Genomic DNA, 13081 nt, shown 5'->3' with positions numbered 1-13081 from the left:
GTTTTTGCATCCAAGCAGGAGAATTTGCAGCATGTAATTCAAAAAGTCAAGATGGCGGCCACAACCATGTGATCAAGCGGATTTTGAAGTATATCAGGAATGGATGTAATATTGGCAAAGGCACCATAGACAGTGTGATCACAGAATCATAGAACTGGAGGAGACCTTAAGAGATCTTCTAGTCCAGCAACCCCCAACCTTTTGAGCACCAGGGACCGGTTCCGTGGAGAGGCGTTTTTCTACGGACCGGAAGGGGCGTGGTTTCGTGTGCTGCCTGCATCCCACAGATGGGGCTTTGCTTGTTTGCGCTGACCGGTTTCTGGCATGCCGCAGCCCAGTACAGACTGGGAGTTGGGGACCCCTGTTCTAGTCCAACCCAACATCCAGGTCACAAATCATAGAATGCAGAAGAGAGCAACAAAGATGATTAGGGGACTGGCGGCTAAAACATATGATGTAAGGCTGCAGGAATTTAATATGTCTAGTTTAATGAAAAGGAGGTCTGGGGATGACATGATAGCCATGTTCCAATATTTCATGGGCTGCCACAAAGAAGAGGGAGTCAAGCTATTCTCCAAAGCACCAAGAAGCAATGGATGAGAACTAATAAAGGAGAAATCCAACCTAGGATAAATTTCCTGACAGTCTGAACAACTGATCAGTGGAACGGCTTGCCTCCAGAAGTTGTGGGTGCTCCAACACAGAGATTTTAAAGAAGAGATTGGACAACTATGTGTCTGAAATGGTATAGGGTTTCCTGCCTGAGAAGGGGGTTGGACTAGAAGACCTCCAAGGTCCCTCCTAACTCTGTTATTCTGTTCTGTTAAGTAAATCATCAGGACCATCTAAGTGAAAAGTGAACACTTCCTTTTTCTTTAGGTGTTCTTCAGGGGCATCAAAAAGTGAAAATAGTGGTTGTGATCAAACTCCTCTCCCTATTTTAAATGTATTGGATACACACTGCATTTTAAAAGGAAGTAGGGTTTCATCTGTGCAGTCACAGCCATTCTACTGACTTTTACTTTCTTACATTTATTTGCCCCCCCCCCCCGCTCATTTCAAAGTGATTTGGGGCAGCTTACAGCATTAACTTCACCATTTTTTCTTTATTTAAATTATTTCAAGTCTTTTAAGGCTATTATGCTTCAGAATGTTTGTATTTCCTGCCTCATTAATGATTTATTTGAATTTCATATTTTCTGTAGCTCACTCAAACTCAAAAGACTCTGGGTGGATTGCCAGGCATTTAAAAGATTAAAATCAAGAATGGAAATAAGCGAGATTTAGGTTCTTTTAAAGAATGTTAAAAAGAAAGCATTCCTCCTGCAAGATGGACCCCCCCCCCCCAATAAAGCTAGAAGCCTAAAGGCCTAGTGCAGGGGTAGGCAACCTTGGCTCTTTTATGACTCGTGGACTTCAACTCCCAGAATTCCTGAGCCAGCATGGCTCAGCTTGGAAACTCTCCCTTTCCCCTCAGCATGGCTGGCTCAGGGATTCTGGGAGTTGAAGTCCACAAGTCATAAAAGAGCCAAGGTTGCCTACCCCTGCTCTAGTCCAAGGGTAGGCAACCTTGGCTCTTTTATGACTCGTGGACTTCAACTCCCAGAATTCCTGAGCCAGCATGGCTCAGCTTGGAAACTCTCCCTTTCCCCTCAGCATGGCTGGCTCAGGAATTCTGGGAGTTGAAGTCCACAAGTCATAAAAGAGCCAAGGTTGCCTACCCCTGCACTAGTGAAAGACCTCTCTCTGAAATCTTCTAAAAACCTATTATTATTTTAAAATATGGCTAGTATTTGTTAAATCGGTAAAATAAAAAGTCGAGGCTTTAATTTTATTCTCTATTTTACTGAAGAAAGTTGGAAGTCAATGCTGCTATTTTTTCCTTTCCCCCTGCACCTACATCTCTCTTCCTCCTTTCTTCCCCGTTCCCATTTTCCTATCGTCTTTATTTTCACTTGTATTTTATATAGTGATCATTTTAATAAAAGTCTTAATAATAAAAAGAAAAGAAATAAAAGTCACGAAGAGGGGCTTCATTGACCTCTGTAGAAACCTGATGCCATTATTAGCCTGGGCCCAAAGAGGCTTCAGATAGGGTCACCGCTCCCCCCAAATATAAATATAAATGTTGAGATTTTTTTATTTTTTTTTTTAAAAACATGCTTATTAAATTTGAAGCAAAACAAAACTAACTTCACCCACTTTACTGCAATGCAATGTCACGGCAGCCTTGTGAATAAGGAAGCAATTGTTTAGATTGGCTCATAAAATGTAGATTTCTGCCATTTGCTGAGATGACTCACCCCTTACGGCCTTGCTATAAAGGGCATCTCTTTAAGATGCTGCAGAGTTGCTTCTCAATTAGCAAGCAATTCCAAAACTTTTGCATTCCCCAGGATTAACATTTAAGGCTTGATCTGACAGCCAATATGTGATTACAGCACATATTTTCTCAATCCTGGCAAATTTAAGATAAGAGGGACTTCAACTCCCAGAATTCCCCCAGCCAATATTGGGTTAGAGCGGGGGTCTTCAAACTTGACCCTTTTATGACTTGTGGACTTCAACTCCCAGAATTCCTCAGCCAGGCACGCCTGGCTGAGGAATTCTGGGAGCTGAAGTCCACAAGTCATAAAAGGGTCAAGTTTGAAGACTGCAATTGAGAAGTGAATCCGGCTTCCCCATTGACTTGGCTTGTCAGAACGTAGCCAAAGGTCATCATCACATGACCACAGGATGCTGGAACCGTCATAAATACGAGTCATTTGCCAAGCCTCTGAATTTTGATCACGTGACCATGGGGATGCTGCAACGGTTGCAAGTGTGAGAAATGGTTATAAGTCCCTTTTTTTCAGCGCTGTTGTAACTCTGAACGGTCACTAAATTAATCGCTGTTAAGTTGGGGACTACCTGTATACCAGTCTGGTATCTGATTTTCAAACATGACAACTAATACGTGGCAATGAAATCACAAATTACTCCCGGCATTTGAAAGAGAATAGTTGACATAATTCTTCTTGGCTGGGATATTAGGAAAGACTTCCCAAGAATAAAAGTATTGACAGTGGAACTAATGACCCAAAAGCTTATGGATTACCCTGCACTGGTAATGTTGAAACACGAGCTGGACAACCGTCTGTTTATATTGCTTAAATCTGGATTCTTAACGCTGATCAGTTGAACTTGATGATCTGAATGGACCTCTCCAGCTCCTAGCACTAACTCCGATCCTTGGACCATTTAGCTTTTTATTGGCCACTATTTCGGCTAGTAAAAACCAAGTCTTGTTCTTTGTCTTTTAAAAGAGGCAGTTCCAGGCAATTGACCCAGGGCAATTCATATGCCAAAGATGTTTTGCTGGCTATTACACTGGGGCTATCTGCCATCTTCATTAATGCTTGCAATTATTTTTAAAAGCCAGCTAGCCTCGTGATTCTGGCTGAAAGCACTTTTTGCAAATGGTTTCGTTTGGTGCATTGTTTTGCTATCTAAACATGTGCTCATTTTTAATATTGCATCCTGGTGTGCCATGGATTTGGTTACTGTCATTTAACCAAAGAGAATAGAATAGAAGAATAGAATAACTTTATTGTCACTTTAAATGTACACTAGTCAGCATATATTAAAATGAAATGTCGTTGCATTCAGTTCTCAAAGGGCAGCTTCCTCCAATATACACTACACAAACATGACCAAATACCCACATGACCATATACCCACATACACATCCATATATGACACAGAGGAACGAGACAGTCTGGTTCAGATGTATACATATACATGGCGAGAAAAAAGAGTCCTGCTAATTTACAAGGCCGATGGCATAAGGAACAAAGCTGTTGCAGAATCTAGTAGTCCTGCTAGAAATACTTTGAAGCCTTCTCCCAGAGGGGAGCAACAGAAACAGACCGTGATGTGGGTGTGTGGGGACTCTAACAATGCTTCTAGCTCTAGGTTGGTTTATACAGTTACTAGCAGCTTTGATTGTACTCTGTATGAATAGATGTTGCCCATATGAAACCAGCATTTATGGGCAAGAAAATAAAAGCTGTGCAAAAAAAAAGTATTTTACATCAAAAGTATTGACTCTTTGATTGAGTTTCCTGGTTGCTGTAAGGACAGGCCCAAATACCGCTGCCTCTTTGTGTTAGATTTGCCTTTGTGGTAGAACGTCAAGAGGGACAAATGTTAAGGAGAGCTGGAAAATGCCTTCTGGCGTTTGCTTAAAAGATGTAAAAAGCCTTTCCTTGAGACAGTGTTTCTCAGTGTTCCTGCCTGAGCAGGGGGTTGGACTAGATGACCTCCCAGGTCCCTTCCAACTTTATTATTATTATAATCTTGACAACTTTTAAGGTGTGTGGGTTTCAATTCCCAGAATTCCCCAGCCAGCCCAGGCTTTTTAGGGAGAGGGGAAAGGAAAATCTTCCTTGCAGATCAATACAGGAAGTCCTCGACTTACAACAGTTCATTTCGTGACCATTCGAAGTTATGACAGCACTGAAAAAAGTGACTTACGACCTTTTTTCCATACTTACGACTGCTGAAGCATCCTCACGGCCATGTTGGAACTCCAGAACTGGTTCTATGATTAACTGGAACACACACACACACACACACACACAGAGGCAAAATAAAACTGCTACATGACTTTGAACAGAATGCAATCAATGACATTGGCAGGTAGTCCTCGAGATACGACCATAATGGAGCCTGCCCATTACAATCTCATGTCACAACGCCTGTTAAATGAAGCATCTCCCTTAATGATCTCCCCATATCTGCTCCTGCCAATGAATCATTAAATGAACACAGGGGTCGTTAAGCAAAGCAATGGGTGCCTCAGGGGTGGGGTAAGCCTCCAAGGCCTCCCCCATCCCATGAGACAACCCATGCTCCACTCGCTTCCTGGAACATGGGTCCCAAGTAGCTTCTGGAAGAGTCTGTTGTAACTTTGAACAGTCGCTAGGTGATCAGTCATAAAGCGAGGACTACCTGAACCAGAAAAGACTGGGTAAAATTTGAGAGATCCAGCGTTTTAATCACATTTCTGGGATGGATGTGAATGTGATGCTAAACACAGAGCTGCCAGTGGGGAAATAAAAAACAAAATCCTCACCCACACAAAATATTAATGTTCACTCAGAGATTTATGCCGTCATTTCCTTGAGCCAATAATGCCTGTGATGGTGGTGGTGGTGGTGGTGGTGGAGGAGGAGGAGGAGGAGGAGGAGGAGGAGGAGGAGGAGGAAAAATGTTCACAGTGTGTCTAAGTGTTATGTGAGGAGGCTGCATAAAATACTCTCCACAAGGGCTGTGATTCTGAAGAACAAGCCCTACAAGCTCGGATTATAGCTAATTCTGCTCTTCTTGCATAGCACCTCTTTCTTCCACTAGTTTCTTCTTCAATCTCTTCTTCCTTTGTCTTAGTTTAGAGCAGGGGTAGGCAACCTTGGCTCTTTTATGACTCATGGACTTCAACTCCCAGAATTCCTGAGCCAGCATGGCTCAGCTTGGAAATTCTCCCTTTCCCCTCAGCATGGCTAGGCTCAGGGATTCTGGGAATTGAAGTCCATGAGTCACAAAAGAGCCAAGGTTGCCTACCCCTGGTTTAGATGATGCCACCCAATGACACTGAACCTTGGAAGAATCAGGATAGACAAAAGAAAACATGTTTTTTTTACACAATATGTAAATTAAAACACTGATATTTGCTACCATGAGATGTGGCCACGACCAGAATGGTTGGCTTCAAAACAGAGTTCAATCAATCAATCAGAATAGACAGGGAAGGGACCTTGGAGGTCTTCTAGTCTGACCCCTTGCTCAAGCAGAAGACCCTAGATCAGGGGTCTTCAAACTTGGCCCTTTATGACTGGTGGACTTCAATTCCCAGAATTCCTCAGCCAGCGTGCCTGGCTGAGGAATTCTGGGAGTTGAAGTCCACCAGTCATAAAAGGGCCAAGTTTGAAGACCCCTGCCCTAGATTATTCCAGACAAATGGTGGTCCAGTCTCTTCTTAAAAGCCTCTAACGGCCATTAAGCAACCAGTCATAAGTCAAGGACTACCTGTACATACCCGGGAACACTGTTCTTCCTTAGAGCTCTATCTCTAACTAATAAATACGTAAATTGATAAACTAATCAAGGAGAGATTCAACCTAAAACTAAGAAAAAAATTCCTGACAGTGAGAACAATTAATCAGGGGAATGGCTTTGCCTTCAGAAGTTGTGGTGCTCTATCACAGGAGGCTTTTAAGAGACCGGACAGGGACTTGTCAGAAATGGTATGGGGCAGGGGTCTTCAAACTTGGCCCTTTCATGACTTGTGGACTTCAACTCCCAGAATTCTTCAGCCAGGCACGCTGGCTGAGGAATTCTGGGAGTTGAAGTCCACAAGTCATAAAAGGGCCAAGTTTGAAGACCCCTGGTGTAGGGTCTCCTGCCTGAGCACAGGGTTGGACTAGAAGACCTCCAAGGTTCCTCCCAACTCTGTTATTCTATTATCTGTTATCTACCCACTATAGGCGCCATAGGGAAGATGGTCAGGAAGCCTCTTCCACTGCCATAGATACCAAGACTAGAAATAATGGGTATAGCTTCCAGCTATCTAGTTTTTATTTAACGCTTTCTGAATGTAAGAGATATCCAACACAGGGAAGCTGTGGGTTCTCCATCTCTGGAGATCCTTAAGGTAAAACTAGACATCACCTCTCAAGAACAAACTAACTGGCTTTTTGCAGACTGCAGAGAGTTGAACTAAATGCTCCTTGAGGTTTCTTCCAACTGGACAATTCTGTGATTCTGTGAAAGGACATAATCCTGATCAGAAAATACAACTGCCATCTTCTGGAGTTCTGGAGTTCCAACATGGCCACGAGGATGCTTCATTGGCAAGATAAATAAAACTCTTCCTTGCATCCTTAAGATTTGATATTGAAAGGAACACAAACTAGGTTGTCATTAACGTTTGTTAGAGGCATAATAATATTTTAAGCAGATTTCTATGAAAAGCCACATGGAAGTGTCTTCAACTAAAGCCCAAATTTCCAAATGGTTTCAAAATAAAACCCAAATACATGCATTGATCTGCAGGTCGCACTGTATGCTGATTCACAGCTGCCCAGCAACCAGCAGGGAACTGGGTTTACATTTAGACTAGAATAATTATTGTAGAGATCTATCATCCATAACTCAGCACCACAGGCCATTTTCTTAAAGACTGAATTGTACTGAGTTGCTACTTAGCAAATTCGAGGAAAGCAGAGGAGAGTTAGGTGGAGATGCAAATGCAGATTGGTCTGACCTTCATTTATCCCTTAACAGTTCAGCAAATATTTAACATGGGATTGGAAAATTCCCAGACATCGTTCAGGTTACCCTGGTTACAACATACTTGGCCATAATAGCAAACTCCAGGGTCTACAGGACCAAATTTTCCAAGCAATGTTGACCTCTCCATCACTAGTACAAAATTATTAGTGGTCCTCCACTTTGGTGGCACTAGGGTTAGCCACAAATCCTGATTTTTTTGCAGTAGCATCAATGCTATGGAATTGTCTGCCTGTTTATATCCTTATCTGCTCTTATTTTGTTAGGCATTGTGGGAAGTCAGCCCCCCAGAGAAGGATCTTGAAGAGACAGAAAAGCATGTCCAGTTTTTCTTAATAGCCCCAGGTCTCCCTCCCCCAAGCAGAAGCTAGCTCTGTACAAATGCAGATGTAAACCATCAGGAAGGTTGAAGCTAGGAAATTAAGAAGACAAAGACACCTAAAATCTGCATACCTCACCCAAACTCTAGGAGTCATTAGCCCCAGCACCAGGGAAGCAGGATATGACCTTTGGGACATAATAGGATTAACCCATCATCATCAGAATACCAGAAAAGCACACTCAGACTCAGGTCAAAGTTCATGCCACAGGAACAGGAAACAACTCAAAACAAAAGCCTCCAGAGGGTATAAAAACCCACTCCCTACATGTGCTCAGCCCTTTTTTTCTCTCTTTTCTGCCAGACCCATCTTTCTGTCTGGCTCTCCTCTTCAATAAACTGCAACCTTCTTTCTAAAGCAGTCGCTATGTTGTTTATCCCCGGCTTGGACTGACCTACGATGAAGACTTTTCTTCCAACAGCATCAAAAAATTCCTCAAAACCTAATGCTTTAAGAGGGCTTTTGAATTACAGATGTCACCACTTGCTTGTGTGGTCTATTGACACTGTTTTACAATTTCTTTCCTGTCATTTTATTTGGGACGATTATTTATTCTTATGTAATTTTGCTTGCATCACTGATATTTTATCATTCTGATTATAACCCTTTGAGAATCTCTTGGCTGCGGCAAGTGAAAAATTGCCAGAATGAATAAGTAAGTAAATGTTTGGAAAGATTAAGTATTTTGTTCTCATCTAAGTTTACAGCTTCCTAGCAAATGGTCAAAGGATAATCCTTCAGGATATATTTTCATACTTGGCAATATACCCAGAGACAGGGAATCTTTTAAGTTTTTCTTTTCTCCTCTCTCTTTACATATATCTATATTTACTGGAGGTAGGGAGGGAGGGCGGGAAGGAGGAAGGAAGGAAGGAAGGAAGGAAGGAAGGAAGGAAGGAAGGAAGGAAGGAAGGAAGGAAGGAAGGAAGGGAGGGAGGGAGGGAGGGAGGGAGGGAAGGTACTGCAGAGCTACAGGGATGTTTTCTCTCCAAGATTAAACACCGAAACACCATATACTTTATCTTGAAAATAGCAAACGCTAACGCCAAAAATATAATTCTTTCAGAACTGCTGAAAACCAGAAAGAACATGGAGAAAGAAGAATTTGACAATAACAATCTTGGAGCAAACCTAAGCAAAGCAAAGATCTTTGCTCCTTAGCCTACAGGTTGCAGATTGCTGTAGTGAGACACAGCAGGAGGTATTTCAGGTTGAACAGAGAGAGAGAACAGGCTGAACAATATTTCTGCCTGATTTCACAGACACCTTCACAGCCAGAACTTCTAAACTGATACTAAAGAATTGGGAGTGTTACTACACAGGTAGTCCTTGACTTACAACAGTTTGTTCAGGGACCGTTCAAAGTTTATTTTTATCCTGTGACTGTAGGATGCCGCAATGATCATAAGTGTGAGAAAAGGTCATCAGTCACTTTTTTGGTGCCACTGTAACATCAAACAATCACTAAATGAATGGTTGTAAGTCGAGGACCACCTATACAAATCACACACTCTCTTACAACCCGCTTTTCTTCTCTTGCTCCACACAAATTATTCAGCAGTTTTGATCATATTGCACAGTTTGTTTCGATGCTCCCAGTCGCCGGGAGGAATGTGAAATTTTGCTGACTTCTAAGTTTCCTCACCAAATACTAGTATGTTGTCACCAACCACGTGCATGAGATTTCAACAATCATTTTCAAGTAACTTCTCCTATGTTAACTCAGAAAGCTCAGATTGCCCAAGGAGCTGCTGATACAGTTCTGCAGAGGAATTAATGAGTCTGTCATTTGTACCTCAATAACTGTTTGGTTTGGCACAGCAACCAAACAGGACAGATAGACTTCAATGGATACTGTATACTGCACGAACCAGAAAGAGGGCTGAGAAAATATCTATAGACCCCTCAATCTTGGAATATAATCTGTTTCAACTGCTCCCCTCAGGACGTAGTCATTATAGGGTACTGAATGCCAAAACAACTAGACACAAAAATAGTTTTCCCCCCCTTGGCATCACTCTGCTGAACACCTAATTCCCACATCACTGTCTTAGGCCTAAGAAATTTACCCATGTAGTAGGCTGTATTGCTATTATCCATCTTCCTCTTTTCTCATCCTTCCTACTATCGTCTCCTATTCGTATCTTATAATTTATCACTTGTTGTTTGTATCTTATGATTAATGATTGTAACTTTGGTTAATAATCTATGGCCTATCACTTTGTTGTTGTAGGTAAGGTACACTGAGATGCGCTAGAGCAGGGGTAGGCAACCTTGGCTCTTTTATGACCCGTGGACTTCAACTCCCAGAATTCCTGAGCCAGCCATGCTGAGGAGAAAGGGAGATGTTTCCAAGCTGAGCCATGCTGGCTGAGGAATTCTGGGAGTTGAAGTCCACGAGTCATAAAAGAGCCAAGGTTGCCTACCCCTGCGCTAAAGACAAATTCCTTATCTGTACAATCACACTAGGCCGGGAGTCTTCAAACTTGGCCCTTTTATGACTTGTGGACTTCAACTCCCAGAATTCCTCAGCCAGGCACGCTGGCTGAAGAATTCTGGGAGTTGAAGTCCACAAGTCATAAAAGGGCCAAGTTTGAAGACCCCTGCAGTAGGCCAATAAAGAATTCAATTCAATAAGTGCCATAAAAACTTTGGGAGGGGAGAGGTTGCTAGTGAATCCAGAGGGACAGAGAATTTTTATTCGATGTCTGATGTTACATGATTTGGGGCATTTTTCTACTCTTGTGAGGAACACACCACTCTCAAAAGTAATGTGTGTGTGCCAGCTCTTTTCTCCACTGTGAAGTTTGCAAGAATTGGTGCAATTGGTCCTTCAGGGCAAACTTTCATTTGCTCTTTCCCTCTCCTTGAACTCCACACAAATAAACAAGCACATCACATTAAATAATCATTTGGCATCCGATGATCAGTTTTGGCAACAAGGCCTCAAGCCCAGTCAGGATTTTCTTTTTTTAGTTAATATTTGGCCGAGGCTTATGCATGTCACTCCACACCAGTGCAATAAGATCTCTCTCCCGGTTGGCCCAGATCCATGCAGATTGTGGTCACTGCCATGTCCAGCCCCTGACACACCTCTCTCGGCCTGCCCACTTGTGCCACAAACTGTGTCAAACTTCTATCACAGGGCATTTTCAGTAGGAGTGGCCCCGATTTGCAAACCGTCCTTTGCTCCACTGTTGATCAAAAGGTTTAAGGTTTTGGAAACCACCGTGGTGGCCTTGCAACGTTGGTCTCGTTTTGCAGGGGAGGGAGGGAGGCAAACCAAAACCACCATTTAACCATGGTTCGGACCTCCCGGGTAATTGCTGCAACGGGGGCGCAAATGCAGCTCTGAACATTTGCAAGATTGTGATAGTCCGTGACGTCACAGAAACAAAAAGAGACAAGAGAGAAAGACGCGCTGGACGTAAACAAAAAAACTGAATCTCAGCAGCAGGAGGACAGGGTTTAAAATAAAATTCAAATAGGCTTATTTGAATTTTTGTTCTCCTGCACAACTCTACAGAAAGCTTTCGGATGGTCTTGATGCAAAAAGGACTGGAGCTCATCGCAGGCAGCCAAACTTGAGTATGCAATTAAAAAAAAAACATTCGAGAGAAACGACCCAACTGTCCTCTTTGCAGTCACCTTTGCACCGTTACAAGTCCCGTGTGCAAGTCGGGGCTCTGCTTTCCTCGCCCCCCCCAAAACAAGATCGCCGAAATTCCCAGGGCCCGTCGTCGCCTTCCCGTTTCCCACCGTGCAAACAGCAATATCCAGATTAATAGCCACCTTTTGCAACCCTCCCGCCGACCGTTTCTATGGCAAAGCTCGGTGCTTGCACACACAATAGGACGTTCCCCGGGTCCCCGCATGCATTATGTAAACAACAACACCACAAGGAGAGCTTTAGCCCCAGCCTTGCTTAAAAGTGCATCCCCGCCCCCCCCCCCAAAAAACACCCCCGAAGCAACCGGGCATGGGGAAAGCAGTGTGCATTTTGCTATTTCCTTCTTCCAGAAAAAGGAAGGTTTATTTCGTGCAAAATAAAAGCCACGGCCCTGCAGGAAGGCTTCCAACCCCCCCAAGGCTTCCGAAACTGAACGGCGGCATAGATGCATCAACGGTTTTGCAAACGGCCTCTAGGCGCGTCCGGATGCCGAGGGGGCAAAACACAGGCCCGAACCAGAAAGTGCATTTAAGGCTGAGAACGTCAAGACGGAGCAATTGCAAAAGACGCGTCCCCGGATTGCATTTCGGCAGAGCAAAAAACATCCTGTATTATTACAGTCATCTGCAAAAACTAAGCAAAACCAAGGCAAATTGGTTGGGGATTTTCTTTTTAAAATAAATGTTTCTATGGGTAGCGAAGCAATACAAAGGAAGTTACGCGGCAGAAAAGCCAACAACGACCCGCTTTACGCGAATTGTTTCGGAGAGCTCCAACTTGGAAACACCCCCCCCCAAAAAAGTCCCAACACAACAGCCTTTTTGTATGCCCAGCAATGCTCACCTTCTCCCCTGCAAAGCTGTAAAAATCTCCGCTGCAACCGGCCGGCATTCGGGCCATTAAAAAGGCATGATCGTGGCTCCCACCAAGGCCGAAGCTGGCTTGTTTCTTTGTTAGTTTCTTGCTTGCTCCATCTTAGAGACGGGGGAAAGAGAGGAGGAGGCGGCGGCGGCGGGGGGGCTCATTTCGCCATGGGGGGTGTGGGTGGAAGGGGGCCGCTTCGTTGTCGTTTGGGGCGGGTGGAGGGAGTTAAGGATCGCGATTCCTTTTGGGGGGGGGTTGGGAAAGACGAAGTGGGGGAGGGGGTCCCCCCCGGCCGAATTGCAAAGCAGCGGCTCTTCCTAGGCTTGCAATTGCAGCTCCCGCCGCCGCTGCCGCCGCCTGGGAGCGCGAGCAAAGTGGGAGCAAAAAGAAAAAAGGGGGAGAAAAAAAAAAAGAGGGGAGGGGAAAAAGGGGGGGAAAGCAAAAAAAAAAAAAAAAAAAAAGTGACAGAGAGAGCGGAGCGCAGAGCAAGCCGCTTCCCGGGGGGGAGCAGGGGAGGGAAAGAAGAGCCGGCAGCGGGCGGCTCAGCCTCCTCCCCCCGCCGGGAGCTCTTGCTGCTGCTGCTGCTCCTCCTCCTGCGCGCCGAGCGAGCGAGCGGGGGAGGGGAGAGGAAAGCTGGCGCGCGGCCGAGAGGCGGGAGCGCGCGCGTTTACGTACTTTCCTATCCGGCCGCCTGGAGGAGGCGCGCGGCCGCGGCCACGAGCCAAAGCTCCCGCGCTGCACCGCACCGTACCAGCCCTCGGCTTGGCTTTTGGGGCGCGCGGAGGGACTGCATGGAAGAAAGGAGAATATTTAATAGCTCAGGTCCTAAAAGTGCTTT

The 13081-nt window shown here is 44.5% G+C and overlaps 1 protein-coding gene across 2 annotated transcripts in view; it reads right to left on the bottom strand.

Annotated features, from left to right (window-relative positions):
* Window positions 1-12376, bottom strand: part of CCNI (cyclin I) — a 44729-nt gene extending 32353 nt beyond the window's left edge. For both annotated transcript variants that reach the window (XM_015816376.2, XM_015816374.1), the window contains exon 1: window positions 12223-12376. The gene's annotated coding sequence lies outside the window, so the exon portion shown is untranslated. The remainder of the gene's footprint in view (window positions 1-12222) is intronic.
* Between the last annotated feature and the right edge of the window lie 705 nt (window positions 12377-13081).

Source organism: Protobothrops mucrosquamatus, unplaced genomic scaffold (genome assembly GCF_001527695.2).
Source record: "Protobothrops mucrosquamatus isolate PMUCROS unplaced genomic scaffold, P.Mucros_1.0 scaffold440, whole genome shotgun sequence".
Taxonomy (NCBI): Eukaryota; Metazoa; Chordata; class Lepidosauria; order Squamata; family Viperidae; genus Protobothrops; species Protobothrops mucrosquamatus.
Note: the sequence above shows the minus strand (reverse complement) of the source record. Positions and strands in the feature narration are given on the sequence as shown.